Here is a 26,002-nt window from a genome sequence, read left to right as displayed (position 1 = left end):
AACCTCCCTGGCCTGGAGCAGTGTATTAAAGTATCATGGAGAATAATTATTGCCTAACTAATTCTTTTTTAAAAAATTAAACCAATCCTGTCAACTGTAAATTCCTATTACTCAGAGGAAAATATATGGCAGGTGGGGAAAAACAAGAAGCCAAAATGTTAGAAAAAGGCTATTTTTGCATTGCATCTGGAAATATGGATAGTAAGGCTAGACCAGGGTCCATCACAATTAATTGCTCCATAATTGGAGAGATTTTCTGAAACCCTCTTTGCTAGAATGCTCACACCACCAGGCAACTCCACCACATGTGATAATTCAACCTTGCATGCTTACATTCCCTCCAGATTTATCTGCAAAGGCAGATGAATTGCTGTTCATTTGCGTGAAGTACCCGTGATATATTATTTTGAATGGTACCTTTCATATATGTGCCAAAATAGTTTTCACTGGAGGCTTAATCCAGATGGCAGCCCAGGTATTGTCCTCCGGCTGTTGTGCTAAATCCACCTCCCATACCTGTTTCAGCCCAAGCGTTACCTTATAGGTCTCCATGAGCAGCATTTTGTAAAATGACAAAATTACCCCTTTTAACTTTGGTCTGTACGAACGCAAATTTTCCCAAAAAAATCAAATTTCTGGGCACCTCTTCATGTTTAACTGACCATCAGCCAAAGGCTACAATTTGTGTAAGTTGAAACCAGTTTGTTCTTACAGCACCCAATTTGGTTTTCAACTGGCCTTCTGTGAGCAAACATCCATCTCTTGATCTACTGTATATAAACCCCTGGCTTCCCAGTCTGTGTATTGCTCCAATTTATCTGCTTCCTTGAATCTTTGATGAGCTAGAAAGAGAAGTAGAGGTGATCTCTGCAGCACTAAACATCTTTCCATTTGCTCCAGATTTTCAAGGAGGTTTTAAAAAACTGCCTCCATCTCAAAGGGAAGTGCTTTATAATAGTGAGGATTAGTGCTCAGTTCTGTATTTATCCAGTCCGCTGTTTAATAATGATTTTGTTCTGGTACAGTGGAAGCTCATTATAACACAGGGGTCGGGGGCACAAAGGATGCACCCACGTTATAGGGGTTCTGCATTATAACGAAAACTGCAGTATTACATACAGTACTCTACTCAAGGACATCGTCATACCCGTGGTATATCCAAATCCACGGTACAGCAAACCACATTATAACAAGCTTCCACTGTATTTTAAATTGGATTTCAAGACAATTAAGGCCCAGTCTACAAGTGCAGAAGGGTGGTGATAGAATGCTGAAGTGGTAGTGTGGCCTGTACCACTTCAAACTACATGTGGGAAAATCCCATTTTTAAAAATACTCCTCCTTGTAAAAAAACTACCTGCAAGCAGAACACTAGCATCTCATGGAGAAAAGTTATCTCCCAGCCCTCTACCCGCTGTGCTAGTTTTCTACTTGCAGGGAGGTGTGTTTATTTGGGGTGGGAGGGAAACATTCAAACATGTGATCTGCTTTGAACTGGTGTAGCACCTCATTCTACTGTATGTGTAGACCCAGCCTGACAAACAGCAATACCTCAGCCATCTCTGAGGTACAACAGTTAAACAAACAACACATGCATGAAAAGCAAAAGCTCTACCATGGGTCCACTTAATTTTTTTTCAGGCGACCTCTTGAGTGCTCCAACCCTCAACCACACATTTTAAGGAATAAAGCCAGTTTGCACACAACCCTAAACCATGGTTTGGCTTTACAAAGACAAGTCTCATAAAGCCTCAGGACTGCACCCTCTTCTCCTCTGATGTGGCCATGAGAAGACTGAAAGTTTCTGCTTCCATTTTAGATCAAGCACAGTTTAGCGTTCAGGCATAATATTGAATGTGTGGATGTGACCCAGGTATGCAACAACCCTGAGCTTCTTGAAGGAAAGGTGGGATATAAATGCAATAAAATAGCAATTCTATCACACATATAGACCAGGTCCCAGTGAGGGAGGGACAGCAGATTCAGAGCTTGCTATATTGCCGCACAGAATGCCGGACAAAGGCAACACAGAAGCAGCCAGCACTTGCGAGTTTATCCTCCCTGGAGTCCAAATGGAAAGAGAAGGACGTAGCAAAGCGCATTAAAGGCCACTGCGGTGCCTTTCTGCAAAGCCTCTTTGGAAATGACTCATATCCCACAGGCAGAAGGTCATTTAGCAGCAACACCTCTGCACCAGCAGGCCACACTCTTCTTCCTGAAGTTACCACTTTGAGCAGAAGGCACAGACTGCTTTCCATTGCCAGGATTTTAAGATAATACAGCACACACACCCCAACCCAGTTTGGAAGGAGGGAAGGGCTGCTTTTTGGAACTGAATGAAACATTCTCAGCTCTGGTTGTGATGAGCCCCATTATGTCAAGGGGAAGGAAAACAACTGAGAAAACCCCCACAAGGGTGACAAAGGTAGGAGGGATGCCCAATTTTGTGACGACACATCATATTTAAGCAAGCCAAAAATATACTCCTGTATCCTCCTTTTATTTGGCAGTGACCTTCCTTTTCAAGCACATCCCAATGCCATCTGTTTGCAAGGGCAAAAGCTTTTGCCTCAATTGCGCCTCAAATGAGAATCACAAACATGGTCATAACCCAGCTTTGCATTCAGCAAATAGGACCCGCTGCTCTTCTCCAAAGGGTTTTGTGGGTATGTGTGTGTTTTAGTTTAGAAAAAAAGACAAGTTAGGGGATAGGGAATACGTGATTGGTGTATAAAATGAAAGAAAGAGAGGGAGGGACAGGACAGGAGGTTATGGACTTGTGGCATGCCCCCACTGACATCATCAGCATCATCCAATGGTGGCCCAATATTCTGGATGCCTCCAGTTTGTCAATATTTTGCAGGCGGTATGCCAGCACATACTGGAACTTTAGGTTTGTGCATCTGAAGTGGATTAAAGTCCTCTGTTGCTCTAGCACAAATCCATTTAAAAAAAAATCTTTGCGGTTTGGAAACTAACAGAGAAATCCACTGAAAAGTGTGGGATAAACAAATGATTAATGGGAAGATGTGTAAACACCCCACAAGCAAATCAGGATGAATGCTCATTATCATATAACTGCGCTGTAAACAAATCAGAACAAATGCTTAATGAAAACCAGACATAATCCAACCACAGTGTAAACTTTGTGCAAGCAAATCAGGATCAATGCTGAACAAACAGATTATCTGGAGGAGCCTAATAACATAGCCACCATCTTTATATCATCTTAACACTAGTTAAGGACAGGAATTGCTGTTTTGGCTCTATGAAGAATGAATCCTATGAAATAGTAATTTTCTCCCACAACAGGAGCATTCCCAGGATCATCATCATTTAGCTGCTCTAATCACTCTCAGTCACAGTTCTCCACGGAAAAGACAGTGCCGGGACAGGCCCTTGTACTAGGAAACCAATGGCAGCAACAGAACCATCTTTCAATAGCCACACACCCCTCTCCATTTAATGTGGAATATTCAGGGAATCAGCATTAAGGCAGCAAACACCAAGTCACACCAGGAAAAACCTGAACTGTTCCGTTCCCCTTGTTCTGCCCAGTAAGCTTTGTATGGTTTTTTAAATTGTATATTTGTTTTTAATATTCAATGTTTTTAATTTCTGTAAACCACCCAGAGAGCTTTGGCTATGGGGCGGTATATAAATGTAATAAATAAATAAATAAATAAAATAACTGCAAGTCTCACAACATTTAAGCACCTCAAAGGAGACCAGGTCCACATCTACACTACATTTATTCCACTTTAAACAGTCGTGCCTTCCCCCAAAGAATCCTGGGAAGCGTAGTTTGTGAAGGGCGCTGAGAGCTGTTAGGAGACCCCTATTCCCATCCCACTCTCAGAGTGGTTTAACAATCTATCTCTCTTCCCAAGGAACTCTGGGAATTGCAGGTCTGTGAAGGGAATGGGGGGTCTCCTAACAACTCTCAGCACCTTTCAAAAATTACACTTCCCATGGTGACTTAGCCTGTGCCTGCTTTTGAGACGGGCTCCTGCCTCAAAAGAAGCTTATTCAGATATATCAGTCAGTTTTTTCTTTTTTTTTTGACTGATTAAACTTCTCCCGGGTAGGGAGAAACGAAGAGATTAACCTCAAAGCCTATTTTTGTTGGGACGACCAGATCTCATTAATTTATGGGACGAGGTCCAGCCGACGAAGGTGGGACGGATTTTCAACAGCAAGCTCTATCTGTTAAAGCGAACGTTCATCTTATCTTCTAAGAGAGAACGCACTAACAGGCAAGCACCCTTCTTTCTATATTTTTCTTTTACTTGACTTAAATTGTTGCTGTTTAAAAGAGATTTGCCAGATTGATCGGTTTTTGACATCTCACTGGGGAGCCGTAACTTCTCTCTGCTACGCACTAATTAATAGCTTATCTCTGTTTTTGTTGCAAAAAGCTGTCCTGGATTTGCATTCTAAAGATACACACAGAAGAGGGATTTCTATTCCAGATTTTTATTTTGAAAAATATTATACTGTTTTGAGACTACTCTCTTTTTGGTCTATTTTATTTTGACGAATCTGTTTCTTGACGATTGCCATTAATTGCTTCGATCCTGGGAACTGCATTTTGTTTATTTAACTATTGGAGAGATAAGGCTGTCTGCTCTGTTTATACTGTGATGTCACCAAGTTTGGAGTATTAACCCAATTGTTGCTGAAATAAGAAGTGGTTTTCCTATATTTTTCTTTTAAAATGGCAATTAAGAAAGTGGCTGAGAATCTGGAAATAACTATGTTTCAGAGAATAATGAATGAGATTGAGATAACGAAAATTGAATTGAGTAAAATGAAGCAGGAGATTAAAGATATAAGGGTCCCTGTGAGAGAGGTGACCCTGGAAGGGGTCCCTGTGAGAGAGGAGACCCCGGAGATTGGAATAGGGGTCCCTGTGAGAGAGGAGACCCTGGAGACTGGAATAGGGGTCCCTGTGAGAGAGGAGATCCCGGAGATTGGAACAAACGTGGAACAGGAACAAGATTTGGAGTCTATGGACTTTAGAAATAAAATCTATTGTTTGGAACTCAATGTTATCTCTGAAGAAATTAATGAAGATTCTAGAGATAAAGTTATCAATGACAAGGATTATCTTCTGGACTGGAATGATGTGATGGAGCCCAATATAGAGAAAATCTATGGAATTAACTGCAGCCATGTGACAATGGAAAAACTTTTAAGAGATGACCCAGTGTATTTTGAAAAAAAGAACAGAGATATGATTTTACAGCAGTATTTCAGCAACTTATTCAGAATGGATGGCAAGAAAATATTTGGGATAGAGGTAATTCCCATCAGACTCTTATTATATGACTATGGCTTTGACAGCAAGATTATTATGGAATACTGATAATGGAAGATTGGATATTGAAATTACTGGACTTAACAAGACTACTGAAGATGGAAGATGGAAAATGGAACTAATAGAGATAATAGAACAATGGCTACTGAAATTACTGAACCTAACAGATTCTGATGTGATGGATTAATTGAAATGTTTATTTTGACTATGGTTATGACAATAAGATTATCATAATTAGTAATGAGATGGATTAATCGATATGCTTATCTGGAAAAAAAAAATTGATAGATATATTTCTTAAAGAATTGAAACCTCTCTTTGACTTTTTGTGGAAAGAATAAAGTAATGTTTATGAGATTTGATGATTAAGTAAGATAACTACTGGAGGAAAGTGATTTTATAATATGACTTAAGAGACAGGATTGCTATATATTATAGACTTATAACTGATTTGATCTTTGACAAATGGGAAGTCAATATTTTACTCTTTATTTTTTATTTATTTATTTTTTTTTCTTCTTTTCTTTTTTTTCTTTTTGTTTAACTATTTTTGATTTTGTTTTTTGTCTTTGAATGTTTTATGATTTTGTCTTGTATGTTTTATGAAAATCTGAATAAAAATTATTGAAAAAAAAAAAAAAAAATTACACTTCCCATTATTATTTGGGGAAGCCACACCTGTTTAAAGTGGAATAATAGTGGAGGAAATGTATGGTATGAATGTGACCTAGATCCTGTCCAGCGCTGTATACAAGTCTGCAGTTCATCACCCAATATTCTACTCTTATATAAAAACTATAAAAGCTTTGCCACCACCTTTCTTTTTTGTAGGTCTTTCCATCCACACAGCAGTCTCACAATATTGATTTAGGTCTTCTGCACAATTGTGCAATATGCATCCTTGCAAATTTTGCCTCGGCTCCTCTCCAGCTCCTAATTTGATCAGGCATGCCCCATGCATTGCCCAAGCTTATCTATGTACCCTTAAGGGCTGGAAAATAAATAATGCTCAGGTGCTCAAGATGCTGAATTCTGCACTAGCACAAAACTGCTGAATATATACAGTGCTTCAGGTCCATACCATACATTAAAGGCACACGACTTCCCCCAAAGAATCGTAGGAACTATAGTTTGTTACGGGTGCTAGGAATTTGTAGCTCTGTGAGAGGAAAACCACAGTTCCCAGGATTCTTTGGGTGAAGTCATGTGCTTTAAATGTTTGTTGGGTGTTATTTTAATATATGGTGTGGGTCTGCCCTATGGCTCTTCCCTATGGCAGGGGTAAGTGAAAGCAGCTGGGGGCTGGGGGACGGACACACAAAGATTCCTTGTCTAAGGTATTTCTTATCCAGAGAAAACCAGGAAAATGTAATCACTAACTGAGTGCAGCTCCTGCAAACACAGGGTTAGTCACACCAGTTTACTGAGACTCCACCAAGCATAGTTTTCCTGCTAATTTGCTGCCCTTCTAAGGTAAAAAAAATCAAATACACAAGTTTTTACCGCTCTGCACATAGCTACAGCCAACACTGCTGGCTGTAAGAAGAATTTTGGTTAGGCCTCTCCAGGTGAACCAGAATGACAGAACAGAGAAGTTAAAAAAAGAAGGTACTTTCTAGTCATTGGAAGCTAAGAGACATGCATTTAATAAAATGAAAGGAACTTGGGCGTTTCACAAAGTCTTCTACTCTCAGGACATTCCTCCCATTGCTAAATACATGTCTTGTAAAGACCCAGGTGTGCACACACACAGAGGACTAGAAATACAAGAGGACAGCAAGTGCACCAACAAAAAGTGGTTAACCACTCCGCATGCTTCAAAACCAAGTAAGCCAAACCATTTGTTGCTTACAAAGAAAGACCATAACCTACCTCATAGGAAGCTATATCAGAAATTATACCAGCTCAGACCATCTAACTCAGTATTGTCTACACTGACTGGCAGCAGCTCTCCATGGTTTGAGGCATTAACGTTTCTGGAGACGCCAGGGATTGAAGCAGGACCTTTCTGCATGCAGGGCAGATGTTTTACCACCAAGCTACAATGTGAGTAAGGAGAATGTGCTTTCCTAAGACCAAAACAAACTGAGCAGTCAAACCGTAAGCACAAGAAGCTCCAAGCTTTGCTCAGAATGGCTGGCAGTGGATGAAGGAGAGCGAGGGAGGACGCTGTGGAATGACCTCTTCCACAGAGCCAGTTCCTTTTTCTGTACCACGTGCAAACTTGGGAGTTTGAAGCAGCAGGAGCGAGAGAGCTGGTGGCCATCTCCCGGCCCCTGATGTCGAGATCACTCCCAGTGGCATTAAAAAGGTGCCCGACAGAGAGAGCATCTCTTGGATCAGACTGTGGGCCCATCAAGTCCAGCAATGTATTTCCAACATGGCCAACAACAAGCAGGGCATAAAGACAAGAGACCTCCCCTGCTGTATTCAGATGTTCACTGCGACTGAACATGGGATTTCCATTTATCTATCTATCAGCTCTTGACCGACCGGTCCTCCTCTGTGAATCTCCATGAATCTGACTAATCCTTTAGTAAAGCCATCGTCAGCCAGGGCTCATCATCACATCTTGGGGCAGTTCAGCAACCATAAATTATTTGGTCACAAGTCTAGCCTGGGACCTAAGACAGCCCTCGACAACCAAGAAGCCGCGACAGGCACAGGCCCATGGACCAAGCTCCAGCCTTGAAGGACGTCCTGTGCTTTTAGTATTTGCACAGCGAAGCAGCTTTTCCTTCTGCGGCAGAAGGGGAAGGGCCGTCGCTCGGCGACAGAGCATCTGCTCTGCATGCAGAAGGTCCCAGTTCAATCCTCAGCATCTCCAGGTAGGGCTGGGAATGTCCCTTTCCTGAAACCCTGGACAGCTGCTGCCAGTCAGCATGGACAAAACTGAGCTAGATAGAGCAACAGTCTGATGCAGTATAAGGCAGCTTCCTAGCTTTCCTACGTTTCAGAAGCGAGGCTTACCCACTGAGCTTCATGGCTAAGTTGGGATTTGAACTCAGGTCTCTCCACTCCCTAGTCCAATCCTCAGAGAGGTAAGCAGCCAGTTTAGAGGTTTTGAGCCTTTTACATCCCAAGGGCCACATTTCCTTGTGGGCAACCTTTTGGGGGCCACACACCAGCGGTGGATGGGGCCAGAGGCAAATATGGGTGCAGCAATTAAAATAAAAGTTACCTTTGTACAGCAGGCTAGTTTCTACACACACTCTGACACCCCTCCCTATCCTTCATCCAGGCAAGCCAGAGGCATCATCAGAGTTCAAAGACACATTCCAACCAGGCAAGAGCACTCAAGGGGGGTACAAAGCAGGGCCAGTGAGACTAGGAAGGAAGATGTTGGCCGTTTGAGACGTTTAACGTGCAAACTTTCATTTGTACAGGTTATGTCATCGCTGTAGGACTGGGCTCACTATTGGCAGCCTTCGTTCACTGGCTGCAGGCGAAAAGCCAATTCTTGCATTACGTTTTCCCTAATCATAAATATACTCCCGTAAAAGGGAAATGCCCAGGCTTGTAACTGTAGTGAAGCCCCAGGACTGAACATGTGTCTGTCCGTCCTCCAGGCCCAATTTCCAGCCATAAAACTGCAGATGTGTATCATAGAGGGTAAGAGCTCATACTCACATAACTTCTCTACACGAGCATATACTTTTATTTAGGGGGCCACAGACTTATCATGGAGAAACAAGAAACAACATATCCAGAGCTCATGTTCAGGCTTCCAGCCAGCCATGCCCACTTCCACAATGCTCCATTCCATTCCCTCTCCCCCAGTTTTCTGTCTCCCCCTAATGGTCAATCAATGTTCTGTGACCACTTGGCATGTTCAGTTCATCACTGAGCTGTTGGAAGTCCTTTCTGACCCTTAATAATCCCCCTAAAGTGTCTTTTCCTTCTGTAAATCTTGGGGTTCCCCCAGCATGCTGGTGCCTCATTTCGTGTGTGGGATGGTGCTGTGTTAGCTACATAAAGGTCCACACTTGGGGAATGAGTTTATGATTGGTATATAGGTGTGCCTGTCCAGATGTTGCAAGGACTTGAAGTCTCAACAGCCCCAGCTGGCATGGCCAATGGTCAGAGATTATGGGGACTGTAGTCCACAACCACAGGATGGGTGGGAGGCACAGATTCTCTATCCCTGGTACATAGGAGAATCACTAGAATTCCTTGGATATCCTGGCTTTCAATCCCAATTTTAGTTATTATTTATTGCAAGAATGTCTAGCCAACCTTTCTGTAACAAAAGGCACTCAGTGCAGATCACACACACACAAAAATAAACTGGAGGAAACAACAACTAACAAGTCAGCACAAAGATTAAAAAAATGGGTAGCAGCATTCGAAATATGCAAAAAGTAGTAAACCATGAGCAGGTATAAAACCAGCACCTTTCAACAAGCAGCAAATAAGCTTTTTATTCCAGCAGGCATTTTACTAATCTGGCCTCTTTGATGCCTATTTTAATTGCTGCTATTTATATTTTATTGTTGTATTTTTCTTTTGATATTCATGTGAGCTGCTTTAGGTGTGTTTTGCTACAGAAAGGGTGGGTAGAAATCTTGGCCCTTGATGAACCTCTCAAAACCAGCTGTTCCAAAATCTCAGTGCCTTATCTGCAAATGCCAGCTCTCTTGTTTGCCATACTGCAAAAGTCTCACTTTGGCTTTACTTTGAATCAAGCTTAACTGATGCTTGCTTTAAGTCAGGTGTGGGAAGCCTTTGTTGTTTCTCCACCCACCTGCCCACCCATCCATTCCACCTCCTATCAGCTCCGGCCAGCATGGGCAATGGTCAGGAATGATGAGAGCTGTAATCCTGCAACATTTGGAGAGCCACAGCTTCCCACATATGCTTTGAAGCAACCCCCTTTGACCAAGAGCCTGCTGGAGGTGTTGATATTATCTTAGGAAAGCGATGGGAAAGACTGTAAGGCAGGCGTGGGGAACCAGTGGGACTCTGGATGTTGCTGGACTAAAACTCCCATCATCCCCTGACCACTGGCTATGCTGGCTGGGGCTGATGGGAGTTGGAGTCCAACAACCTCTAGAGGGCTACTGGTTTCCTATTGCAGTCTTAGGGGCTCCACATGCATATGCAACCTGAGTACAGGCCTCTCTTTTCTCTTAGCCCAACTTGAACAGCTTGGCTTGTTCCTCTCAGTGGCTTGCTAACTGGGAGCTAAGGACAGGCAGAGGGGACAGGCAAGGCAAGTTATGATCTGCATGTCAGGAAACCCTGTCCTCGAGTTCATCAGAAATGACAGATGCTCCACCCATTTAAGCCAGACACTGACTCACAGTGAGGCATCTCACTAGGCAAATGCCGTTGTGCGATTTCACTGGAACTGCCTTTTTATTAGGCGGTGGACCTAAAATTATGAGCTACGGCAAGGGCGAGGAAACTGCTGAATCCTTGACACTTGCTATGCATATGCTCTGGAACTTGGTCACTTGGCTCCCAGCCTCACATGCTCTGGTCATTGTTCATGGACTTCCTTGTGGCATTCAGATTCCTATTACAAAAACAAGGCCAGGCCTTTGCAAGGCAGCTTTAGAAGACGCAAAACTCCTTTCTGCATGTCACTCGAGGCTGGACGGTTGCAGGGACACAGTCCCACATGGCGCCATACGGGGAGAAACAAATAATGTGTAAAAGCATTCCCACTGGCACAACTGGCTTTGCGTTTGTCACTGTTTACTTCTGGGTTGTCTGTGTGAATGCACCAAACATATATGAAATTTCATGCCCAGACCAAGACAACAACCCTGAAACAAAGCTCTGATGTTTTGTTCCTGAAAAGTTGGCTTCTAGCCAGGGGTGTAATTAAGAACATAGGAAAAGAAGAAAAGCCTGCTCGACCAGGCCTACGGCCCACTAGCCCAGCATCTTGGTCTCACCGTGGCCAACCAACTGCCTATGGGAAGCCTGCAAGCAAGACCTGAGTACAACAGTGCTCTCACTTGCAGTTCCCAGCAGCTGGTAACAGGGGCATATTGTCTCCCATAGGACAGGTAAAACACAGCCATAGTGGCTAGTAGCCACTGACAGTTTTAGCCTTTGCGAATTTGTCTAATCCTCTTTGAAAGCCATTCAACTTGGTAGCCATCGCTACATCTTGTGGAAGCCAATTCCATAATTTAACTATGTGCTGTGGAAGAAATACTTCCTTTGTCTATCTGCCAATATTCAGTTTTGCTGGATGGTCCCAAGTTCCAGTATTATAAGAGAAAAACCTCCCTATCCACCATGCATAATTTTATACACCTCTACGATGTCCCCTTTTGCTCACTTTTTTTTCTAAATTGCTATGCTCCCATTTCTATGGCACCTCCCTTGCTTATCTTGGTACCGTCACTCGTGCATATTAAGAATAGCTGTGGGCTTTTAGGGATATTACTGCTAAAATTTAAAGTCCTCACTACTCAAGACTCCTACCAAGAACCTGTCATGCACACACAAAAAAGACAAACCTTACACTGTCCACTCTCCCATTTTTTCCTCCCCTGCCAGCAGCGGTCAGTGGCTGGATATGCTTTACTGTGTTAGGCTTCATGCACAGAAAGCATGAGAAGCTGCCACGGTGCCCTCACTAAGCCTCCAACATGTGGTTTTTTAAAATCTGCCATCTTGAAAACAGGCCTAATTATTCCACTGAAAAGGAAGCACTGCATAATTGAATGTTATTTTTAATGTATTATTTCACTTATAAATGCCCTTGATGCAGCACAGTTTCATCAATACTTATAATCAGCTGCAAATATTAAAGCACCCATACTACTAAATACAAGAAGAAAGTGCTGCCCTGTTGAAGACACGATAATTACTGATTTATAAGAAAGTCAAAGCTGTCTAGGTTGATTCTTCCTGCATTATAAACTGACACATTACATTTGGTTACAAACAATTATTTCTGCTGTACTCGATAAAAAAATGTCCATCTTGCTGCAAATCTGTCGTACTTTTAGTTGCATAAATCTAAGATTGTGAGTCAATTTAGCCACAAGAACAAATTCCCAAAGTGTCTCCATCTGTTCTTTAATAGATGATCTATTAGCCAGTCTCCAAGTTCTGGCAAAAAGTATTCTTACTGCAGCTAACATATAGGAAGCTAACCCTTTAAGAAGAGCCTGCTGAATCAGCTCAATGGCTCAACATCTTGTTCTCACAATGATGAACCAGATGCCTACGGGAAGCCCGCAAGCAGGACCTAGGTACAAAAGCAGCCTGCCTTCCTGAGGTTTCCAGCAACTGGTATTCGGAAGCATATTGCCTCCATCTGTGGAGACAGAGCACAGCCATCCTGACCAGTAGCCATTGATGTTCTGACTTCCTATAGTTAGCTGTTATTCTAATAAAATGTCCATGTATTACAGTTTCTCTGATCTCCATTTTGCACCCCCATCCTGGCTGCATGCAGAGGGGGTCCCCCTTTTGCCCCCTTCTAGTTAGGCCAACGCTGTGCCTGCAGCTGGACTGAATGATGCAGCTTTTCCTGGAATAAACCATTTCAGATTGTGAGCAAGGAGCTCCATATCTGAATGCTCCTCCACTGAGCTGTCTAGCCACCCACCAGGTGGGTAAAGAGACAAACCCTTGCATATGGAAGAATCAGGTCTGGTCTCTCTTAGTAGCCTTGCAGTGACACATCACAGACAGCACCACTGAGAAAGGTTCCTTGACCAAGGGAACAGGCAGAGAGACAGCTAGTCCAGGCTGCGCACTCCAGCACTCACAGCACCTGCACATGCATTGCTTTGCTCATGTGATGCGTGGCAGCATCACCACTGCATTTGTTTGAGTTGGCACTAAGCAGAGTGGTGAGCAAGCAGTGGCAAAGTCAGAGGCAGTGTGCTCCCGAAAACCAGTTGCTGGAAACCGCAGGAGGTGAGAATGTTCTTGTGCTCAGATCCTGCTTGTTTGCTTCCCATAGGCATCTGGGTGGCCACTGTGAGAACAGGATGTTGGGCTAGATGGGCCACTGGCCTGATCCAGCAGGACTCTTCTTATATTCTCATGTTTTAGAGGACAGAGCTCTGTGTGCTGCGCAGGCCGCCCTGTGCCCCCAAAGCCAGAGCTTGGAAAAGTTACTTTTTTTTGAACTACAACTCCCATCAGCCCCAGCCAGCATGGCCACTGGATTGGGCTGATGGGAGTTGTAGTTCAAAAAAGTAACTTTTGCAAGCTCTGCCCAAAGCTAGTCTACTGCTTTCCCATATGTTCTGTACCAGTGTTGAACTAAGGATCAACTGCCAGTCCATCTTGCTCACCTCAGGCATGAAAGAACTATATCCGCCCTATTCAAAGTAGACCCATTGAAGTTAATCGACCTGATTAACTTAGGCCATTAATTTCAATGGGCCTATTCTGATTAAAACATTTATTATTATTATTATTAATAATAATAATAATAATAATAATAATAATTTCTCTCCTGCCATTCATCCCAGAAGGAGCCCAGGGTGGCAAACAAGGGACAAAACACTAGAAATACCTTTAAATAAACCATCCTTGAATACAGCCTAAAATGTCTTGGGCCAGCACTGCAAATCCTCGCTCAGCCATGGCTTCTGTTGCAACCTATGGTTAAAACATTAAAGACTGACTGATTGACCGGCAGACACTCAGCCATGAAGCTCACTACCTGCCCTCGACAACATCATTATCTCTCAGTCCAGAGGGCTGTTGTGAGAGTTGAAAAAACAACGAGATCACCCACATACGCTGCCTTGAATTCCTGGGAGGAAGGGCAGGATAAGAACGTGACCCCGAAAAGTGAGGTGGAGATTGAGAGGTGGAGTGCCTCTAATAACCCTGTGACACCTACTAGTTTAAAAATCCATGGCCTACTTTATCTGGGTTTATAAAACTCTGACTAATTGGAATGGAAGGTAGCCGTCGAGAGCAAATGCGTGGGCCTGGCCTGTTGTTCCAGTCTTACCATTAGCAAGTCATTTCTGTTGTTGCTCTAGGCCAGAAATGATGAAGACGTGATCCTTCAGGTGTTGTTGGACTCCAGCTCCCATCAGCCCCAGCCAGCATGGCCAATGGTCAGGGAGGATAGGAGTTGGAGTCCATCAAGCATCTCAAGGGCTACATATTCCCACTCCTTGCTGAAGGCCCATATCCAGTAACCATCACAGGGCAAGTAGACACTGAGTCAGAAAACATCGGAAGAAATACATTCTTGTCACCTCCTTAGTGAGCTGTTGGGGGTTGTCAGGGGCGAGAGGGGAGACGTCAAGGTAAGAGAAGAACGTGCTTCCACCCTCATCTTGGCATAGCGGTTAGAGCAGTGATGGGGAAAGTGCGGCCCTCCAAATGATGTTGGACTACGATGTCCATCATCCCTCACCACTGGCTGTGCTGGCTGGAGCTGATGGGAGCTGGCTTCCAACAACAACAGCTGGAGAGTCACAGATTCCTCATTCCTGAGTGGGAGTGTTGGACTAGGAGTGAAGAGGTCCAAGCTGAAACCTCTCAGCCACAAATCTCACTCATAACCTTGGGGCAGTCACCATCTCTTGGCCGAATCTACATCACGGGGTTGTTGTGATAAACTAGGGAACAGCCATGTATACTGCCCTGAGGTCTTTGGATGAATTTAAAATATAATAAATAATTCCAGTTGAGCTGGAAGCATATCATCACCTGTCATCAAATAGAGTCAGTGAAACTGCTGCAGAGAGATATATTTAGAACAATATTTTCTGATGATTTCTAAAGTTTTCTGGAGACATTATTATGTTTTAGTTAATGGAAGCAGTGGCACATGGGGCATGAAATATTTAAAATCTATAAAGCAGAGGTTAGTCTAGGGTTTTGTTTTTGGGGAGAGCAGGGGTTCTCCCGAAAAGCAATCCCAGTTAAACTGCAAACAAAAGTCATATTCACCATCAGTGGCGACTGGCAGCCCCAATGTCAGTGGGGCACGGAAAGCAGTTTGGATAGCTCCTAGAAAGCTTGGAGTAAAACCAGAAGCGGATTCACTGCCCCACTGATATCAGAGCCACCAGTCTCCAATGCTTGCAATCAAGGCCAGCTTTTTTCCCCCCAGTTATGCCCCTCTCCACAATGTCTGCCTTTGAAAAAATATTGTTTAGGCATTGTTTATTTGTTAATACAATTAAAAGTTCATTTGGCACCTCATTTTGTTTAAAAAAGGAAAGGCCAACTTTTTTTTTCTAAATAGAAAAACTGCTTTGGGGAGCTGTGTAAGGGGATGGATTTGTGATGTCCCCAACCAATCTGCACTGTGCACAGCCAGCTTCTTTCTGCAAACTGGTGGAACTGGTTTGTCTTGAGCTCAATCCTCTACAGAATGGGATTGTAGCCTTGGAGAGGGCCTTATAGGCCATCCAGTCTAGTCCAAGATTTCATCTGAACTATACATTTAAAGAAATATATACCACTTTAAACAGTTCCCCAAGTGGTTTAACAATCAATCGCTCTTCCCAGGGAACTCTGGGAATTGTAACTCTGGGAGGGGAATAAAACTAGGCTGCTGCCATTACCTCCAACAAGGTAAGCATAATTTGGGAGGGGGGAGGGGAAGAGAAAGAATATTTGACCCCGATGTGTGATTATTAGCAAATACAGTCTTTCTATAACAAACATCAGACCTAAGCTTCAGATGATTCATCAGGGGCCCAAAAAAGAAATAAAAAGTGATCACTAGTAGCAGAAAGCAAGTTCAGGTGGGCTATCTGCAACTAGATAATGCCCCCTGCTGATTCATTAGAGAAGAAGGAATCTTGTTGTAAGCAGGGACACGCACTCTGTGGTTTCTGCCTTGAGGCAAAATACATCTGCAAAGCAAATTGTCCTTCCTGAATGGAGAATTCTTTGGTCTACAGTGGAATCAAGAGCTGGCTTAAGCTGTATTTCATGTCCATTCAGATGGCTCCTATTTTCCTCCAGATAAAATTGTTAACCTCCAATGGTTTGTTTACTTTGAGTCCCTTTTTTGGTCTATTTCATGGATTCAGGGGTTGGCACCAAGGGCAAAATCGAGAGAGAGAGAGAGAGAGAGAGAGAGAGAGAGAGAGAGAGAAGTAAGGCCCTCTCCATCAGCCTGGCTAAGACCAACTGGCAGGTAGTTCCTCCCTTCCCAGAACTGCCTTTGTGCTTGGCCATTTGAGAATTGAGACACTGAGACCCTCTCCATCAGCCTGGCTGCATCCATGCAACATTTGCCTCCTCCCTGCCCAGAACTGTGTTCCGTCAGCAGCCATTCCATAGGTCATCATGTCACATCATTATATAACAGCATAAATGTTTTTGATATCTACATTTGATTATTTTGCCTCTTTCAATTCCTTTTTCCTTTTATATCACATCTCTTGGATTGTAAAGACATGATTTGAAATTGTAAACTGCCTCGATTTCTTTGTCAGAAAAGCAATGTATTATTCCATTCAATCAATCAATCAATCAATCAACTTACAGACTGCCTAATATTTTTGTTTAAAAAAATCTCTAAGTAGTTTACAAAATAAAAAACATAGAATCAAGACCAGAATGCAAATACAAGAAAATGCGTACTGTCAATAAAAATCCAGAGACATAATACTGAAACAAAATACTGACCAATCTAACTAATCAACAGTGAGGAACATCCACGGAGCAGATAAGTAAGAAAATAAATATCACCTGACAGTAGCATCTATTCAGATTAGTAGATCCTTACTACAAAAGTCTTAAACAAGTGTACTAGCGTAATCCACCATTTCTTGAATTCCATCATACACACTACCTAATCCTAGTCAGCCACTTCCAGTATGTAGATGGCCTTTTATGCCACTCTTGGTCAATTAAAGATGAAACATTTCTCTCAAATGTACAAATTCACGAATAAAACTTGGCAATTCCATTAACTGTCAAGAGCATTTGCACATGTGCATTTATCACTCAACTGCAAGTTCAAGGGATGACTTGGATATGTGAAAACGCCATCTTAAACACTTCATGTCACTTCAGAAACAATGATTTCTGATGGAGGCGGTTCACATCTGTGACTGTTGAGTCGTCAAGTGATGAGGCATTAACTAATGTACATTTATATGTGTGAATCAGCCCTTAATTACCAACAATTCAAGCAATTAGCATTATGCCAATATAGGGGTAGGCGGAAGCCATTGTTCTATTCCTGGATGCATGCACAAGGGATACCACCCTAACTGGCTCTGGCTAAACCAGACAGGGCAGCCGCACAACCAAAACCAGATCAGGACATTGAATGTAATCCTAAATGGGGATGGCAGCAGACAGGGTTGCCACATGTGCATTATTTGTATGGGCTGTTTGAAAATTTCAGGAAAATATATTTTGGACAGCATTACTTCTCATATCCTAATGGACAAGAGTCCACTTCAGATGAGTAATAAACCACAGAAGACATATTCACCACTATGATGGAATTCATTAATAAGCCTTTAATCAGTTTAGCACAATCTATAGCAACATTAATCCCTGTTTCCTCAGATAGGGAAATATGTTGTTTCGTTTGTCGTACCCACTGAAATTACCTATAACGCTAGACATGACCAGCTTTCCAAGGGTATACCTAGCCCCAGAGAACATGGGGAACTGTGGTTCTTCAGGGAGGTCAGTTGAGGATCTCTACCATAGAACGTTCAGCACTGTCAAACTATAGTTCCCAAGATTATTTGGAGACAGTTAAAACAGACGTATCCATGATCATCACCATGGTCCCAGAGATCTCCTTACATTTTAAGGACATGTATTAATGGGTCATATTCCAGCAGTCTGGGACTTTACATCTGACTGCCAGAGATGGGTACAGAGATGCTGCTTTTCTAACAGCCAAACAGCTGGATTGACAGCACTGGAAGAGATATCTACCCCAGTGGGTTGAGGGCTATTTCCATGTCACTCTACAAACTGCTAGTTTATTACAAGCTACCTTTCAGAAATATTTATACCCACAAATAATCAATCGCCAACTAACAGGGATTTAACCACTGTTTGAAAACGGAAAGGCAACACTCCATCCCACCCAGACCCCCTCATTCCTTCCTTTATATCTGTTCATTTTAAAATTAATAAAACCAATTTAAGCATGTAGCACAAATATGCCCCAATTTCTCAGAGAAGTACAGTTCTTGGGATTCCATGGGGATATGTAATGGGCCGTATTTATAATGTGATTTGATACCCATGAAGGTGTTGAGAATTCTGTTGGAGATCCTTGGCCAACATTCCTATAAAAAATAAGGGGAGGTATCCAATGTGGTATTTCCATTAGCACAAGGATTTCCATTCTCCCCTCAGCCCCCCATGCCCTCTCCAAATTTGCACCAGAGGGTTGGTAATAATAATAATAATAATAATAATAATAATAATAATAATAATAATAATAATAAACAACTTTATTTCTACCCCGCCCTTTTTCCAATAGAACTCAGAACAGCTTACAACTAAAAAACAACACCATTAAAACATACAAAAGTATACAATTAAAAATAGAATTAAACTATGAGAAAAATTAAAACCATAAAACATACGTTAAAAACAGCGGACAATTTAAAATAATAAGATCATATAATGTAGTCACCAATCCTATGACACTTAATCCTGGTCGTTCTCTATCCCAAATGCCCGTTGAAATAAAACAGTCTTTACTTGTCGCCGGAAAGACGGCAAGGAGGGAGCTAATCGCACCTCACTCAGAAGGGAGTTCCATAGCCTAGGGGCGGCCACCGAAAAGGCCCTATCTTGTGTCCCCATCATATGTACTTGCGAAGGTGTGGGGAGCACAAGAAGGGCCTCACCTGAAGATCTCAAATCCCGGACAGATTCATGTAGGGAGATACTGTCAGATAGCCTGGACCTGAGCCGTATAGGGCTTTGTAGGTCAAAACCAGCACTTTGAATTGTGAAGCCCCAGATCAGATTTTTTTTGGGGGGGAGGGTGGAGGAATTTCTGTTATGCAGTCAGAAATCCTTGCACTAATGGAACTACAGTAGGGCCCCACTCATACGGCAGGTTACATTCCAGACCCTCGCCTAAAAGCGAAACCCACCGAAAAGCAGAACTCCATCAATAAAATGGCACCTGACACCTGAAAAACGCCATAAAAGAGGAACAAGCGCCGTATGAGTGGGGCTCTAATTGAAAGCTACCGTATTAGTGGAACGCCGAAAAGTGGGCCGCCGAAAAGAGGGGCCCTACTGTACTTTGCCGGATGGATGCTGCCCAAGGCTCAGGAACAGGTGATGTGCACAAACTTAGAATCGTTTCAATACTGAGATAGAAAGGAACACACAAGAATAACCTATGTATTATGGGTACAGCACTCTTAGCAAAGAAGATGTTTGTGGTATTATCAAGCACTAGGTTCCATCATAATGAATGAATGAACGAATCTTTATTTTTACCCCGCCCTTTTTCCAAAACTGGAACTCAGGGCGGCTTACAAATAAAAACTACACATAGGTAAAAAAACATACAAAAATATACAATTAAAATAGAATTAAACTATTTGTGACATTAAAACCATGAAACATACACTTAAGATACTAAGACAATTTAAAATGTTAAGAATAGGACCACAGAACAATACAACAGACCTTATGAGGCCCTATCTTAAACCTTTAAGAGCTGGTCTGCATGAGAGATGGGGAACCTCTGGCCCTCCAGAAGTTGGGACTACATAGTTTAACAAAAAGGGGAAACCCAAAGGCATCAGCTCTGTTTCTTAGGTCTTTATTCCCTAAACCAGGGATGGGAAATGGCTGGCTGGGGGTGATGGGAGCTGGAGTCTAACAATATCCAGAAGGCTGCAGGTCCCGCATGCCGGATCTGCAAGGAGTCTGCATTAAAGAGCCTCCACAAAACAGCCGTAATATGTGCAGTGGTGCATGTCCCCATGCTTCTGCCAGAGAGCACCTAGCAGTAGCATAAATCTCTCTAACATGACAGTGCAGCCTCAGAGGTGATTCACTTTCTTTGTGACAGCCATCACACCACAGCAGTTTCAAGCAAAGCTGCAGCTCTGAATATACTGACCGGTTTTAACACTCACGGAGAGCCCCCTCTTAACAAAGCCAAGTGTGTACCAAGTATGCAGCAAGGGCACATACACGGGTTCCCCATGGGTGTCACACAACTGTGGACCTTCTTGCCATTAAAAAGCATTTTTGAAAATGCAATGATACCTCTTCTGTGTTAAACACTGTGTGTGGAATCCAGTGTCCCAAATATGTATAAATTTAAGCTTCACTTAATTTTATTCAAAAGAGGTTTAGGCCACCCAGAAGCAAAACTATCAGGGCAGCCTACAATGGAAGTGACAAGCACCATATAAATCACAGTTAAAGCTAAATACAAAACAGAAAGAGTATCTAAAAATTTAGCTGGGGCGGATAAGACTACCTGTCAGCGGGATACACTGGGTGCTGAATGCCTGGGCAATATGCCTAGTGCTCGAAAGACATCATTATTTATTATTACATTTATACCCCGCCTTTCTTTTCATGATAGAAACCCAAGGTGGCTTACACAGTGGCACCAGGTACGGTGAGCTTCCCTACAGAAGGCATTACATGAAAGGGGTGCCACGACTCAGAGGGTCCTGTCTCCAGTTGCCACTCACCTAATTTTAGGCAGTGGTGAGATCTGGAGGAGAACCTCAAGGACAAATGCAGCATTTGGGCAGAATTGTGTAGTAAAAGGCATTCCCTTAGATACCCAGAGTCCCAAGCCATTTAAGGCTTTATAGGTGAGCACCAGCATTTTAAATTGTGCCCAACAGCAGACTAATAATTAGCCAGTATAGTTGTTTAAGACCTAGTACCTGTTAACTTTGCTTCATTTTCTACTAACAGGTTTCCAGGATTTCATCACAGGTGGCCCCACATACAACACATCGCAGTAGTCTAGCCCGAAGGTTATCAGGGCATGAATAAGAGCAGCCAGGTTCTCTCTGTGCTATCAACTCCATGAGCTGCCAGAATAGGCTAACACTTATACAAAATGCTTGCATGCTCAGTGCCATGTGAGGTCGAGGACGGGGAGGGAGGCAATTCCTTGGCCCACACCGAGGGATTTAGGAACGCCACCTTGAACCTGAACGAAAGTAATAATCTCACAAACCAAAGCAGAATGATGTTTTCCCTACCAGGGAAAGGGGGGGAAAAGCTATCTCCAAAATATTCAGGACTACAATGAGGGAAGAGAAAGATTCCTCACTTTTCTGTTCTCCTTTTTCCTCTGGTATGCTTTGTTAAGGATTACCACATGTAACGACAAGTTCACAAAGAAATTGCATCGCGCGCGCGCACGCACACACACACACACACACAGCCACAGCTTCAAGGTTGCTTTGCACACTTCCTTGAGAAAGGGGATGGGCCAGCAAGGCATGAGCTAGCAGCTGAAAAGTACTGCAATGGAATCAGGTGACTTGCTTGCACTTCCAGCATCTGCAATCACCTCTGTACCCCTCTCAAATCACACAAATCACGCAGGCGATCCTTGGCTTTTGGAAGACAGGGTGAATTAAAAAGCAATAAATATCCCAGATGGATAAAAGTGAAACAACAACAACAAAAACCAGGGCAAACCTGGTGCAGGATGCAACAAACTTGCGGCAATGCAGCAAAACCCACTACTTGCAATACTCAAACTGTGTTGCTGAATTCAGTGCACTATGATATGTTAAGGCAATGCTAAGCAGACAACTGCACTTGCACAGCCAGCCTGAGAGGAACTCTGGCTTGACCTTGGTTGGCATTTATAGGAAAGTCTGCCTTCTCCAGATTACATATATCTACAGTGTGGTGTAGTGGCTATGTCTGCGTCAGATGAGGACTCAGGAGACCTGGGTTCAAATCTCCATTCAGCTGTGAAGGTCACTGGGTGACCTTGGACCAGCCATGCTCCCAAAGGCTGCATACACACCTTACGTTTAAAGCACATGGCTTCCTCCCAAGAATCTGGGAAGTGTAGTCTACCCCTCACAGAGCTACAATTTCCAGCACCCTTAACAAACGACAGTTCCCAGGATTCTTGGGGGAAAGTCATGTGCTTTCAGTGTGTGGTGTGTACCCAGCTTCAACCTTACTGAGCCTAATCTGCCCTTGGAGGGAGAAATAAAAATACCGCAATGTATTTTAAAAGCTATCAGGGTCCACATGACTAAAACAAAAAAATGGTTCCCACTGTGAACAGAAGATGAAAAAATTCCCAATGGTGAACAGTGTTGCCTTCTAAAGCAGGTTTGGGGACCCTGTGAATCTCCAGAGGTTGCTGGACTCCAACTCCCATCACCCCTGACCATTGGCCATACTGGCTGGGGCTGATGGAAGTTGGAGTCCAATAACATCTGGAGGGTTGAAGGTTCCTCATGCCTCAGCCAGAGAGTTGGTCTCACAACAAAGAGATCAGGGTTGAAATCCTCACAAAATTCACACTAGGTTACCTTTGGTGAGTCACTTTTAGCAGCCTAAGATTCCTCAAAGGGTTGTTGTGAGGATAAAAACCACCCCAAGGTCCTCAGACGTACAGCGGGGGGGGGGGGGAAATGCCATTTATAAATATGTAATAATAAAATATTCATGAAACTCGATACAAAGACTGATTTAGGGCCTACCTACCACATGTTCAGCTAATATTGAACCGGCTAAACTGTCGAGGTTTCTCAGCCATGGAACTCTAGAAATGTTAAGCTCTTTAAAAAGTCTTAGAACCCATTCAAGGCTATAATTACCAAAGTCTTTTGGAAGAAATCGTGGTAGCAAAACTGGTTTTAAAGCTAAGGCATAGATGCATCCTAAAGATAAAATAAGTCCATTTCAAAATAACTATTTTCCCCTGATGCTTTCTGGTATATTATTATTGTTGTTGTTGTTGTTGTTGTTATGATTGATTGATTGATTGATTGATTGATCGATTGATCGATTGATTGATATATATCCCGCCATCCTTCCAACACTGGAACTCGCGGCGGTATGATATGAAAAAGCCTAGCACCAGAATGGAAAATCCAGGAAAAAGCAATAATTCCAAAATGTTATGACATTATTTCTTTTTCATAGATTTTCCATTTTAGTTTCCATTTCCTGGATTTTGCATCCTGGAAAAGAATTATTCCTTTTTCCTGGATTTTGCATTCTGGTCCTACAGTTGTCCATATCATACTAAAAAGCATTGCCACGGAGAGATTTTTTTAAAAAAGCAACCTGTCAGAACCAGGCCCAAGCATGTACCCCTCTCCAAGCAAAAACAGTGCCAGTCTCCCATCTTGCCTTTTCCCAGGTTGGGTCTACTCAAGAGTATGGAAGAAAGGTCATAGCTGAGTGGCAGAGCATCTGCTTTGCATGCAGAAGGTCCAAGCTTTAATTCCTGGGATCTCCAGGTTGAACTAGGAATGTCTCCTGCCTGAAACCCTGGAGAGCTGCTGCCAGTCAGTGTAGACAATACTGAGTTAGATGGACCAAATGGTCCGACTCAGTATAAAGCAGCTTCCAAGGTTCCTATGTGTTCCCCATCTGTTGAGAGCCTGTTTGTTGCAATTTGGACTTCAAATGCCATCTCAGGCAAAAGATTCTTCCACGAACGTACATTGTTTCTTTTCCATACGATGATGTGACTCGCAGCTCCATGCACTCCTTCTTTACAAAATACTGCATGTCTATCTGTTTGAGTGGGGTGGGGGGTAGACAGGAAAGCCCTTGCCGTCTGCAGCATCTTATCTGTGTCTTGCAGATGCAAGTCATCACACAATGTGGTCATTACTGACTATATCCAGATGATCATACGAATGAGTCTTCAAGCCACAAGCTCAACCCCATCCATCCTCCCTTTGCACAAGCGAGTGAGTAAACAAGCCTTCCATTAACTATAGTTTCCCGGTTCATACAAAGTGGGAAACTATGGTTAATAGCTTTGAAATAAGCCAAGATATTAAATCAACTGGAAGCCATGGCTTAATATCCTGGCTTGTTTGCAAGTGAGTAACTATAGTTTCCTGGCTTGGATGAAACATGAAACTATAGTTAATGGGAGACTTCCTTGTTTTTTCGCCATCTTGTGCATAGGGAGGAGCAAGGGGCTGCATGCACAACAAAATGGCCCCTCCGAACTCCGCGTGATGAATATGAACAAAGTGGATACTCCTCAAAGTTGGGCAAATTGCTGGCTTGGCCTCACTTTCCTAATTTGCAAAAAAGAGAAGAAAAGGTGACCTGCCTCACAGGGCTACCGTGAGGATGGATTTTGTCATCCATCCCAAAACCCTTGGAATGGGACAATCTCTGTAAATGCAAATAAATCATAACATTCCTGTCACTCCCAGGGAACACCCTGTTCTCTGCAGAGGCCAGGCAAGCAGGGCCTGAAGTTGCTTCAACAACATTAACTTCCCCCAATCAAAAAAGCAGGAGTGGTTTTTTCCCCAACAAGTCTTGCTAAATTAGGAGTTACTTGCCCTTAAACTTGCACTGAACAATGCAACCAAAGAGAGGGGGAGGGGTCACAACCCACCAGTCTGAATTCCCCTTGATTTGAACCGGAAAGAAATTAAAGACACATGCTTCATTAGTGGGACTTCAAAGTGCTTAACGATGACTGAATCATGCACCACGTTATATTACGTGTGTGTTTCAGCCCATACCAATTTTCATGCTGTTCAAATTAGCAAGTAAAAAAACCAGCAGCCTGGTAGCAGGCAGGCAGAAGAAAAGCAATTGGCCCAGAATGGTGCCCAAACTACTAAGGGGGCAGGGGGAACGCACTTTAATTGCTGTTTTTAATAAGGCTATAGGTAGGCCATGATTTGGCTAAAATTGGGGGTGGGGGCAGGCAGTCAAGAGTGTGGGGCTTGCTGATTTCATTAAGCTCCCCCATAAGTGGGGGCACAGGCCCAGAGGGCAGTGGGTGTGTCACTAAACTCACATGCACTGAAACATGAAGACACTGAATTAAAATCAGAGCACTATAGTTCAGAAGGCGCCAAATTGCCTTGGATCTCTCTACTTCCTGCTGGGGAAGACCCAACTTCCACTGAGCTCAAACTGAGGGTTGGCCCAAATACACAGTAAAGTGAAGGGAGAGTGAGGCCACAGAATGGTAGAGATGGATGAATTTCTCAATTTTGATTTCTCACATATATTTTCCACTCTTAAATTCAGTTCTCCACATTTCCAAATTTGTGATTTTTTTCTAAGTCCTCCTGAATATTCACCAGGATTTTAGTGCAACTTTCTCCTAATATGCAATTTTGCCTATTTTTGCTAGACAATTTTATGTAATAACACATTTTTGAATGCTGTTTTTACTAATATATGCACTTTAATGCGCACTTTACCAAAGTATACACATTTTTGTATACTTTACTTGGCTGGACCACTGTGCTGCAAATTTGAAAAAGGGTGAATTTCAAAAGAAGGTTATGTTTTGGTTCACATATTGGTTCACGTATAGTTTCAGGAAATGCAAATTAGGTAGCTTCACCTTTAAATGTGAACTGAACCATATTTCTCTCCCATCCATACACAATGAGCAACATGACTTCAGGCTGCAATTGGGCTCCTGCTGGGAGGAAGGGAGGGATATAAATCAAATAATAAATAAATAAATAAATATTTTTTAAAAAAAAAACAAATCCCTGCAAATAGAAAACCAGCAAAGTAGGCGAACGCCTGGGAAAGAACCTT

General features: G+C 42.9%; 1 protein-coding gene across 3 annotated transcripts in view; it reads right to left on the bottom strand.

Annotated features, from left to right (window-relative positions):
* LUZP1 (leucine zipper protein 1) overlaps positions 1-26,002 on the bottom strand; it is a 71,040-nt gene that overhangs the window by 23,162 nt on the left and 21,876 nt on the right. The window contains exon 1 of one of the 3 annotated variants that reach the window (XM_061597030.1): positions 21,537-21,556. The exons of 1 other annotated variant lie outside the window; for it this stretch is intronic. The gene's annotated coding sequence lies outside the window, so the exon portion shown is untranslated. Of the gene's footprint in view, positions 1-21,465; positions 21,502-21,536; positions 21,557-26,002 lie in introns of those variants that run through there. One more of the 3 variants, XM_061597031.1, reaches the window with a different exon arrangement.

Source organism: Rhineura floridana, chromosome 15 (assembly GCF_030035675.1).
Source record: "Rhineura floridana isolate rRhiFlo1 chromosome 15, rRhiFlo1.hap2, whole genome shotgun sequence".
Lineage (NCBI taxonomy): Eukaryota > Metazoa > Chordata > Lepidosauria > Squamata > Rhineuridae > Rhineura > Rhineura floridana.
This window is presented reverse-complemented; position numbering and strand designations above follow the sequence as displayed.